General features: G+C 47.1%; 1 long non-coding RNA gene and 1 pseudogene across 1 annotated transcript; both read left to right on the top strand.

The window, feature by feature from the left end:
* Nucleotides 1-1,538: 1,538 nt before the first annotated feature.
* Nucleotides 1,539-1,667, top strand: LOC136524893 (U4 spliceosomal RNA; annotated as a pseudogene).
* A 6,498-nt stretch (nucleotides 1,668-8,165) lies between these two features.
* LOC136519895 (uncharacterized) lies at nucleotides 8,166-9,600 on the top strand. The gene is made up of 3 exons (XR_010775067.1): nucleotides 8,166-8,930; nucleotides 9,011-9,155; nucleotides 9,298-9,600. It is a non-coding gene; the product is annotated as an uncharacterized lncRNA (long non-coding RNA).
* The last annotated feature ends 1,200 nt before the right edge of the window (nucleotides 9,601-10,800 follow it).

The raw sequence follows: 10,800 nt of genomic DNA, 5'->3' as shown, positions 1-10,800 counted from the left end.
GTGACGCTCAGTGCTCCCTGTCCAGTTTTTCTAGAAAAAAGAACACATTATCCATATCTAATTTAGTAGAGTGTTAAGTTAAATAAATATCGTATGTCTAGTTTGGCTGGCACATGGCTGACTATCTGAACATGCCATTTTCAGTGTTATGGAAGCAGTTTCTTTTGTAATTTTGTACTAATAATAAGTTAGAGCAACTCCAGCAAAAGCCCCAAAAACAGCGCCCTCTACTTTACATTTGGGTGCTCTCCCCCACTTTTTGGGGCCCTGTTTTTTTACTTTTACTTCAGTAGCACCACCCAAATTTAAGCCCCAAATTCATTCCAGCAGACATTGACAAACGGGGCCCGCTCGTCATACTCTCTGTCTTCTTCCTTCTTCTCCCTACCAGAGCTCTCGATCTGCGTCGCGCTCGCGCGGTGGAGGCGGAGGCCGACGGCCACGCTCGCGCTGTGGAGGCCGGTGGCCGCACTCGCTGGAGTCCGGAGGGGAGGGTGGCATGGTGGAGGCGGAGGCGGAGGCGGGCAGCCACGCACGTGCTCATGCGGTGGAGGCAGAGGCTGGCAGCCACGCACGCGCTCGCTACCGGAGCTCTCGATCTGCGTCGCACTCGTGCGGCCAGAGATTCAGAGAAGAGAGGGAGTGCGCGGTCGGGCCACCGGAGGAGACCGCGCCGCCGGAGGGGAGAGAGGGGACCGAGCAGCCACCGGAGGGTAGAGAGGGACCAAGCAGAGGGAGGAGAGGCGCACTCGCTGGAAGGATTGGCGCCCGCCGAAGCCAGAGGGGAGGGGGCGCGGTCGAGGCGGAGGTGGCGGCTGCGCTCGCGCTCGCGCGGACGGAAGGCGGATGGGGGCCGGGGTATGGGGCCAACAGGAATCGGATCGGGGGGAGAGATTTGGGTGTCCACTCTAAATTGGGGGCTCTAGGGGCTCCGCTGGAGCTGTGTTTTTTTGTCTGAGTATCTATATTTAGCTATGTGGGTTCAAGTAGAGGCCCTGTTGAAGTTGCTCTTAGACACCCACAGTAGTTATTAGAATTTTGTGACAGAAATCTAAGAAGTGTACTGGAGTAGTACACAGCTATTATCGGATCATGTCAAACGCATTGCGAATCCGAAACATGGGAATTGGGATGGCCGGTGATGCACGGAGCCGGAGGTACGTATACTACCCTGAAGGCTGAAGCCTTCGACGCTCGTGTGGCCTGGGCGGTGCTTCCTGCCTAGTGGGCCTGTAGCAGCACGAGGGAAACGGGCCTCAAACAGACGGAGACGGAGGGCAGGAGAAAGAGACCCAGTGGAAACCGAGCGCACGTTTTAACCCCGCCCGTGGAGGAGAGCACGAGGGGTTGCACGCCTGGCCCTTTTGCCCCTTGACAACTCAAAAGGGCCCAGCTGGGCACAGGAAGCCCTGTGAGCGGTGGGCGGTCCACGGTCGCGTTTCGCGGGATGGATGTTTAGTCCCACCTTGGAAGGGGAGAGACGGAGCGGCAGGTGGAGGAGAGTATAGGACGCGGGGGGTTGGCTCTCTGTCGAAACCATTTTTGCGCTTGGAGGAATGACGCAGCTTATGAGGTCATACCGAGGCGCGTCAATTGCTGGTTGAAAACTATTTCCAAACCACCTCTTTGGCCCTCTGGGCCACTGAGTATCTGGGACTCTGGGAGGGCTCCTTCTCGAAGCCCTAGTTTTTTTATGTAATAAAATAAATAAATATTCATTAATTATTAAATAAGTATAAACATAGGTAAATCAATAGAGCTCTTTTACAGTGGTTGGGGTTACTTCTGGGTTTCTAACTAAGTTATTAGCTTTAACTAATTTTATGAGAGGAAGGTTAGTATTGTCATTGCTGCTCCCCCTCCCCTCGCCCAGGCGCAACTGAACCCGCATGCGGCGAGGCCGAAGGATGCAAGGCTGCTCGGCCCTCGCCATCGCGTGTCGCCGGCCTGCCCTCGCCTGGCCTGGCATCGTCGGCGGCGGCTTGCCCTGCCCTCGGCCCTAGTCGTGGCCGCCTCGCCATTGCGCGGTGCCTTCGCCGCCGGCCTACGCTCGCCCGTGCTAACTCTGCCTCACGCAGTGCGCTCGACCGTCGGCCTACGCTCGCCGTGCGCTTGTAACTCTGCCTCGCCTAGGCGCGCTCGCCGGCTAACTGGCCGAGAACACAACCGTGCGGTCGTTCTTCTCGATCAGTGTGCACGATCCCCTTGTGTGTCTCCGCCCCGAGGACAAGCCGGCTACTCCGATCAAGGAACCGGCTAGGTGGTTGAGTACGTGATCTCCGGTCTCCGCAACACTGGATTGCCCAGTCCAGAAGATTGGAGGGACCGGCTGTGGAGGACAGGTAATTGTGGATCAAATTTACGTCTCTGATTTATGAGCTGACTCTTATCGGATTGAATGGATCGATTCATTCAATAGGAGTGCATCCTGTCCAATTTCTGGTCTATAATAACTTACATGATCATGACATTGTTTTTTAGATTAGATTGTGGTCTGAAACTTGAATTAACTGTTCATCGAATGGTACTAAGTCTTATCCATTCTTACCCTGTTGATTGTGTCCCCAATTTATGGAGTCACTCTTATAGATTCTTGAACCAGTTCATTCATTCAATGGGACTGAATGTTGTCTAATTTTTGGAGGTCAGTTTCTCCTCTGTGTAAACTGTGCCATATCTAGAATGACAAATCCCATGTTTATAGTGTTTGCCGTGTTTCATTATTTCATATTCTGACGTATGCTATTTCCTCCTACCTACTATTGAAAAGTGTTAGTTGCAGTTTATTTGTACGGTTAGCTAAAATTTGCACAAGGTTACTTTTTTTGGGTATGGTAGTAGATTCCTGCAATTCTACCATACTTCAGTAAAGCAATGGGTTTTACTGAATTTGATGAAGGTTGCACGATTAGGTATCAGACATTCATACAGGAAAGATGAATATATGTTGAAAATCATTGACATGTGTACTAGTGTGGGCATTTTATCTTCTTTGAGTGCAATAGTTTTAAGTTCTAACTACAGAACAATACACATATTTTTTGAGCAACAAGGAACTACTGTCAATAACATAGTGTAATGAATAAAACAACAGTTTGTACACATTTTCAGAAGATCCATCAGAATCGAATTTGCTTGGATATAATCCAGGAAGCATCTTATGCTAAAAATAACATGAATGACAACTTCACTGTCCTAAAATACAAGCCATCTTGTTGCAGCGAGGGAAGTGTGACTGATATATGATGAGAAGAAGGCTTTTATTTTTTTTTCTTAGATGGGTCTTGTAGTGATGTCTGATGAACTACTGCCAGATATTCTTCAGCTACTCATTACTCGAGTTTGTAACAGTATAAAGAATTTTTCAAACAACCTCGGATGGAGAAACGACCAAAATGAAAGTTGTAGATCATAAAAAGTTATATAACTTTGTAGTTAACAACGTTTTCATTTTAATTCATTTAGGCCCTCAAACGATCAATTTAAACTCGGTTTAGGATAATATGTGGGGAAAGAAAAATCTAATATAAACATAAGTGAGTGTGCGGTGGAGTGGTAGAGGAGAGTTTGCATAAGGGGGAGGTTGCAGATTTGAATCGTGCCTGCCGCACTTTTTGAGACATGTTTGCTATTTTTGGCGGGTGGCTGATCGGTAGAGGCCTCCCCGGATTAAAAAAATACTTTTTTAATTTGTCCGATTTTGTAATTTCTAGAACAAGCATACAAATCTAACATAGTTGGTACGTCGAATTAGTTGTCGTGCACGAGCATGATCATGGAACTGTGACTGAGATTACGGAAACATGCCGTGTAGAAGCAGTCAATTGGCACAGAATAATCATCGGTTCAGCGCCCAAGCACCATGTAAGTAACCATATCACTTTCCTTTGCTCACAAAGAAGTAAACAAATCTATCTATCACACAATTCACATCTACTAATATGTTCTCCTGCAGTTGTATGGTTCGTCTTATGATCTGAACCTTTTGCTCATTTGTTGCCCACCGTATATCAATCAGTAGAGTTCCTATATCAATGACTAAAGTTAAAGAAGAGACTGAAATATTAATTTCTAGTTGAAGGCCAGCAGCCACCTGCAGACATCTGATATGCAAGTTCCTTTGAATTCAGCATTGCTTGCAGCAACCTGTACATATAGTTGAGAAATATTCTGCTTATTGGCATAGGTAAGCTATGACATGTTTACTGTTCAGGTTTTGATTAAATTTGGAGATGCTTCACTGCAATGAAGTTCCATTAAGCTTCCTACTAGCTAGACTGATCTCTGAACATTTTAGCACTGTTGTGTACTCATGATATATGAACATCACAACTCAAAATTTATAATCCTATGGACTATACAACAGCATAATGGTTGGAACTGCAGCTAGCACTGGGTAGCAAAATAAATTTCTTGTCGCAAATTCTAAATTTTTGGAGCAAGCTGGCGTCATGCTCCCAGGAATCAAGAGTCACATTTCTGTGTTCACCCTACCTAAATTAGATGCAGATTCATCATAAATCAAGGACCACACACATGACAATTGCACTCGATCCAGTGGTTCAAAGGAAATATTTTTATCACACAGAAATATGAAAATCCTTATGATTACAACAACATGGAAGGTATTTCCAGTTGAAGGCCATCACCCACCAGCAGTCATCTGATATACAAGCCAACTAGAGTTTGCCTAAACCATAAAAAGGGAAGACAGTGTACCTCAATTGGATTTAGAGGAAGGAGTACATAGCCATTATCAGTTTCAAACTTTAATCCTTCTTCTTGTAGCTTTGATAGCACAACTGGATAGTTTTCTGATGTAGTTAATAGAATATGAATAGCCTAGAATTTATGTAGTCTAACCTAGGATAGAAAGGGTCAGCTTTCAGTCAAAAGGACGATCCAAATGAACTTTGTTTGATTTAAAATGCAATAAACAAAAAAGCAAAGCACCAGATATAACATAGAATTTGGTACTATCATACATCGACCTTAATAATTGTTACTAAGTAGAAAACTGGTGATTTCATTATGTTCTTTCTCTGAACACAGCTTTACCACACCTTTGGAAATTGGAAAGTTACTGATAACCTAATTTGTGTTAACTGGTACCTATATCATGTGGACAAGTAATCTAGTGTATTGCGACTTGAAAATTCTATTAGTAATTCAGTCAGCTGTTGCTCTTTTCTCCCATCTTTTGTACTGCTCATGTCATCCTGTCCAACATGAGGCTAAAACCTGAAAAAACTGAAACGGGCAGGGACTGGTCGGAGGCAGAGCATGCTCACATGGTGACAGCGGCAGCTGGACCCTGTAGATGTTGCTGTTGATGGAGTCAGCACGAGGAGGTCGCCGGCGGGGGTGATCTCGACGGCGTACGGCTCGATCCCCAGCTTGCTGCCCTCGAACACCGTGTCCACCGCGTACTCGCCCTCGTAGCACACCATGGACCGCCCGCACCCTCCCGGCAGCGGGGACGGCCGCCGCCTTGGCGAACGGGAGCGCGGACCCCGCCGGGCCTGGATCTCGCCCCCTCCACCGTATTCGTGGCGGCCTATTTGAGTGACCTCGGACTGCCGCGTCCGCGGACGCGCGCACCACGCCGCCCGCACCCTCCCGATAGCTGGGACGGCCACCTCCGCCGCGAACAGGAGCACGGACGCCGCCGGACCCGGATCTCGCCTCCTCCACCGCCTTCGCCGGATCTACGCGGTGGCGCCGTTCGTCGGGGACTGGTGAGAAGCTATCGCGTGCTCTGGCCGCCCTCGCCCTCGCCCTTGCCCCGGTAGCCGGCGCCGCCGTAGCCCTGCCTCGCCCTCGCCCTGGCAGCTGGTGCCGCCGCAGCACGGACGCTCGGAGCGAAAGAACAACAGGGTTGGTGTGGTCGGAATTTAAGAAATACATGTGACAAACTATACTAATTCAATCATCTCTATACTACTCAAACATTATTTTTTTATTATAAATTTACCGTTATATACCCTTAATTGTATAAAAGAAATTCAAAAATAGAATTATCGCACCATTTTTAAGGTGTTGATCCCACTAATTTTAGTATGAACTTTGTGCGTATGGTCCCACCATTTAGTATGCACTTGGTGCTTTCCGGTGCCTCTTCAATTGGTTCCTCTCGGTTCCTCTGCCTTTTTAGCCGTCGGATTGCTCTTCGTGAGCCGTCCATTTTTCGACAACCATCGTAAAAATTCACAACTTAGTCATGCATGTTCCATCCTTAAGCTGAAATTTTTCCATAGCCCTGGTTGGCCAGGGAAGAGGGCCTGCTAGAGTGCTAGTTGGCATATCATCCGGAGCAAATCTGGCAGCTTGCCTGAAGGTTAACTCTAATTCTTCTGACTGGATCTACCTCCATGCATTTCTTTCGTATCTTTGCTCACCTTACCTTACATTTTAAATAACTAAATGTATTTTTAGGTGGCATCAAGAGAAGAGAACAAAGGGAGGATGATCGTCACTGTGTGTTCCTAGTGGTGGCGAGAGATACATGAACTCCGATCTCTTTGCAGCTATTGAGAGGAATGCATCGCCATGACCTTCTGATCTCGACGCTTGTGCAGATCTGTAATGGTGATCTGTTATTGCTCGGCATGTAATAAACTTTAGTATCATTGATCCATCCAATCCAACAAGTTGCTGAGGCGGGCAGGGTTCAAGATTTGGGACCTGCTGGCAGAAGATTGCTTGGCTAGGGACCTTTACAGCCTTTTGAGGATTGATGTAGTTGGTCGTGCTTGTTTGCTTCCTAGTTTCCATATTTCTTGGCACGGAAATTTCAGCAAAGAATTGTACCAGAAATTATAAACTGTGAGATGCAAATTTTCTATCTTGGATCTAAGTGTCATGTTTGAAAAAATAACCACTTTGCCTCTGAATAAATACATTAATTCACCTCAGTTTACTTCATTTATTTGCCGGAATTGCAGTTTGCATCATGTTTTGAGTTCTAGCAAAGCCAAGACGCACCTCCTTTAACAAAGTAGTCATAACCGATGGACAATTACCAGGCCCGTGTTCCAAATGTGGACTGACCATTTCATTTTTCTCGTGCTGCGAGGCTGCGACTCATTGTCGACGAGCAAAGGAGGAAAGCCCACTTCCGAGCCACCGTTGTACCTGTCGCAGTGTCTTTTCTCAACAACAACAAAAAAACATGTCACAGTGTCACCTCAGCTTAGTGTTTAGCACCACCTCGCTAATCCACACTCCACAACACCAGTTTAAATACTCGTCCCGACCGCTCACTATCGCCGAGCTCAGTAGCGAGAGCTTGTAACCCAAGTGGGGGCATTAAGGTGGTGCGGATGCTAAGTGCTGGCTTTCTGGGCTTGGCCCCGTGGTGTGCCTTTGCTGGCCTGCCCATCCCAAGTTGGTAGTGGTTGGCGGGGCCCTGGCGAAAGCTTGGGCCTCTCTAAACCTGAAGTGGCAGGAATGGCGTGAGGCTGGTTTCACAGAGCAGCGATCACTGCCCGCTACCAACGGTGGGAGGATAACAAGCCCGCTGCATCATGAGCCCAATTCAGGCCTAGAGTCTCTCTATAGCAGACCGCCACTTTTTTTTAAAATCCGGTTAGCTCTATTTCTTCCTATTTATTTTTGTTATCCAGTTAGCTCTATTTCTTCCTATTTATTTAACCTCTAATTTCTTACCAGGCTTAGCTAACATGTTAAGCCTTGTAAAAATAAGCATCAGTCCTATTCATGAAAAGGGGAGACAGGGTCATGTGCCTCAGTGGAAGTGCAGACACATATTTTGCGATCCGCAAAGTAGTCTTCAGTACCTGCCTGTTTCTGCCAATGAGAAGAGCAGAATGGGAGTATCCCTTCTCTTCTGTAGTCAAGTGAAGGTGGTGTTGGGCAGGACGAAGTAGGCACACAATGACTGATGTCTCATTTAGTTTTCAGTTTGACCGATCTGAATGGGAGTATCCCTTCTCTTCTGTAGCCCTTGCGAAAGCTTGAGCCTCTTCAAACTTGAAGTGGCAGGACTGGCGTGAGGCTGGCTTCACAGGGCAACGATCACTGCCCGCTTCCCTGGGTGGGAGGATAAAAGGCTGTTGCATCATGACTCATGAGCCCAATTTGGGCCTAGAGTCTCTCTCTATAGCAAACCACCACTTTTTTTTAACCAACTCACTCTATTTCTTCCATCATGAGCCCAATTCAGTTAACTCTATTTCTTCCATCAGGAGCCCAATTCGGACAAATATTTTTAGACACATGATCCGCAAAGTAGTCTTCAGTTTTAGGGGGAAGCAAAGCATTCACGTCATGGAGGAAGAGCAGACTGCGAGTATCCCTTCTCTTCTGTACTCAAGTGAAGGTGGTGACGAAGGAGGCACACAATGACTGATGTCTCATTTAGTTTTCAGTTTGACCGATCTGTTTCATGCACCTTATTTACATCTTTGCTTCTTCAAATCGATCCAGACTGTGAGGCTAGACTAGTTGGACAAAAGCTAGAACTCTGACGAGCTTCAATTTTTCTAGTGTTTCTTTCCGAACCACATTTGTTCTTTAGGTGAATATAAGAATAAATAACCATCATTTGTCTAGTATTTCTGAACCACATTTGTCCAGTGTTTCTTTTGTTTCTGAACTAAATTTGTTCTTTAGCATTCATTTGTTCAGTTAGCAGAGTAGCTCTTGACGTGGACACCAGTGGACAATAACCATTTGTCCAAACAAGATTAGTAGCCATGGGCTAGAGTTGGGGCTGCTGCTACAACAAATATCTCCAAGCTGCAGGGTACATTCGTCTCTGCCTACCTACTCCCTCCAGTGAAGAGAATCCAAGAAGCCAGCAGCCATGGGTGGCAAGGAGGGGTATTCCTTCTCTGCTGAAGCCATCTTCCTCCTCCGGCGATGGCGGTGCTGGGGATCAAGGGCACATCGCTTCTGACATCAGTCAGGTGAGGTCTCGTACCCTCTCTTGTCATCCAATCTTTTTGGTTCTAATCTGCTTCCTGCTCATGTTTGTTGCTGCTGCTAGTGGAACAATTTCCTCAGCTCGTAGTATGGATATCATTGATCGAGCTGAAGCGAATCACCAGCAAGGCTGGGATTGATGCGCGGATCGTTGGCATGATGGAGGCTTACCAGCCGCTTTGCTCCATCAAGGATCGTAATGCTTTGAGGTACCATCTTTTCCTTTTTCCCTTCTTTTCTTCTGCAGACAGAATATGTCTGTGTCGAGCTACAGTTCCTTATGTTTTCTTCTGAAGAATGACACAAGATACACACCTGTGCTGACACTTCCCTCCATTTTTTCTTCTGCAGAATGATAGAAGATGCAGAGGAGAGGGGGTTGATTTCACCTGGAGTCACAACACTAGTGGAGCCGACAAGCGGTAACATGGGGTTAGGATTGGTCCTCTTTGCTATTCAGAAAGGTTACAGGCTCATTGCATTTATGCCAGCTAAATATTCGCTTGACAAGCAGATCTTGCTGAGATTCATGGGTGCTGATTTGTACTTTTTTTTTCTCGAATACGCAAAATGTTTGCGCATCTTTTTATTAAGATCGAGAAATAGTAAAAGTTACAACGACATGCCACGAACATGACACACTAAAGCGGGGGTGTTAGTGTTATACAATCGGCTCTGCCCTCTCTAGCATAAGAAGATTATGGCTATTACTCGCTAAACACACTACGTAGTCATCATCGGGGATTAGACGCGCCGGCGTGCACGGCGCCTCAGTCGCTCTCCTTGTGAGTCTAGGAAGAGTTGTCTCATTGCCTCAACATACGAGGGGTTGAGCTGGTCGACGAAGATACTGTCGTAGGCATCCTTGGATGCCGTGGAAGGCCTCGTCTGCCCGTCGAGGTAGCTCATCCACTTTATCACCAGCACCTCTCCCTGCTTCGAGGCTAGGACGCGTGAAAGCACCTGAGCGGCAATCCTCCTGCTGCGAGTCGGCAACTTTGGTTGTGCCTCCACATCTGGCTGAGGCAGCAGCGGCGACGACACCTTACGCAGGATCTTTGCGGTGAACTGCTTTAACCTCTTGGTGGCGGAGCTCCCGCGTTCCTCGGGAGGTGTGGTCGTGTCAGCGGCTGGGTGGATGGCACTGGAGCTTTGCGGGCGAGCCTCGTCCTCCACGATGGCGGGCTATCTCCCTCGCGGCAGGGTGGGGGTGGACGCATCCTCGCCTGGGGGTATGTTGTTGGAGCACGCCTCGGCCTCCACGGCATGTCCTGCCCACTGTTGTGGCAGAACCACCCTAATTATATGGCCCACATGCATCTGTCATTGTCCTTAAGACCTCTGACTACTGCACATGAGAGCCAGATAACTCAGGTAGTCTATCAGGTGTCCTCGAAGAACCCTGAATCATCCACATTTTACAACTCATATAAGATCAACATGGAGTTGCCACAACATTACAACATTGGGTACAAAAATAACTTACATCAGAGTGCGGAAGAATTATAACATTAGTTTACAAAGCATGTTCAAATAACATGTTAACTTATATTCCAAAGGGTGAGTAGAACTTTAGGAGCAACCTAGGTGAAGCATCTAGGATAGGAGGGACGACCAGATCATGTCAAGCCCACTGACACGATCTTGATCAGCAGCATAAGTCAGATCCTGCAACAGGAGTCAATAAACCCTGAGTACTTGAGGGTACTCAATAAGTCTTACCCGACTAAAAGAAAAGACTCCAAGGACATACAAGCTTAAAGGTAAGGTAGAAGCCAGAAGTAACTTTTGCTGAAAAGCTTACTACAAGTGAATCCTTACTTTCAATGTTTTAGCTTCGGATTAAGTTATCAT

Source organism: Miscanthus floridulus, chromosome 18, assembly GCF_019320115.1.
Source record: "Miscanthus floridulus cultivar M001 chromosome 18, ASM1932011v1, whole genome shotgun sequence".
NCBI classification, from domain to species: domain Eukaryota; kingdom Viridiplantae; phylum Streptophyta; class Magnoliopsida; order Poales; family Poaceae; genus Miscanthus; species Miscanthus floridulus.
This window is presented reverse-complemented; position numbering and strand designations above follow the sequence as displayed.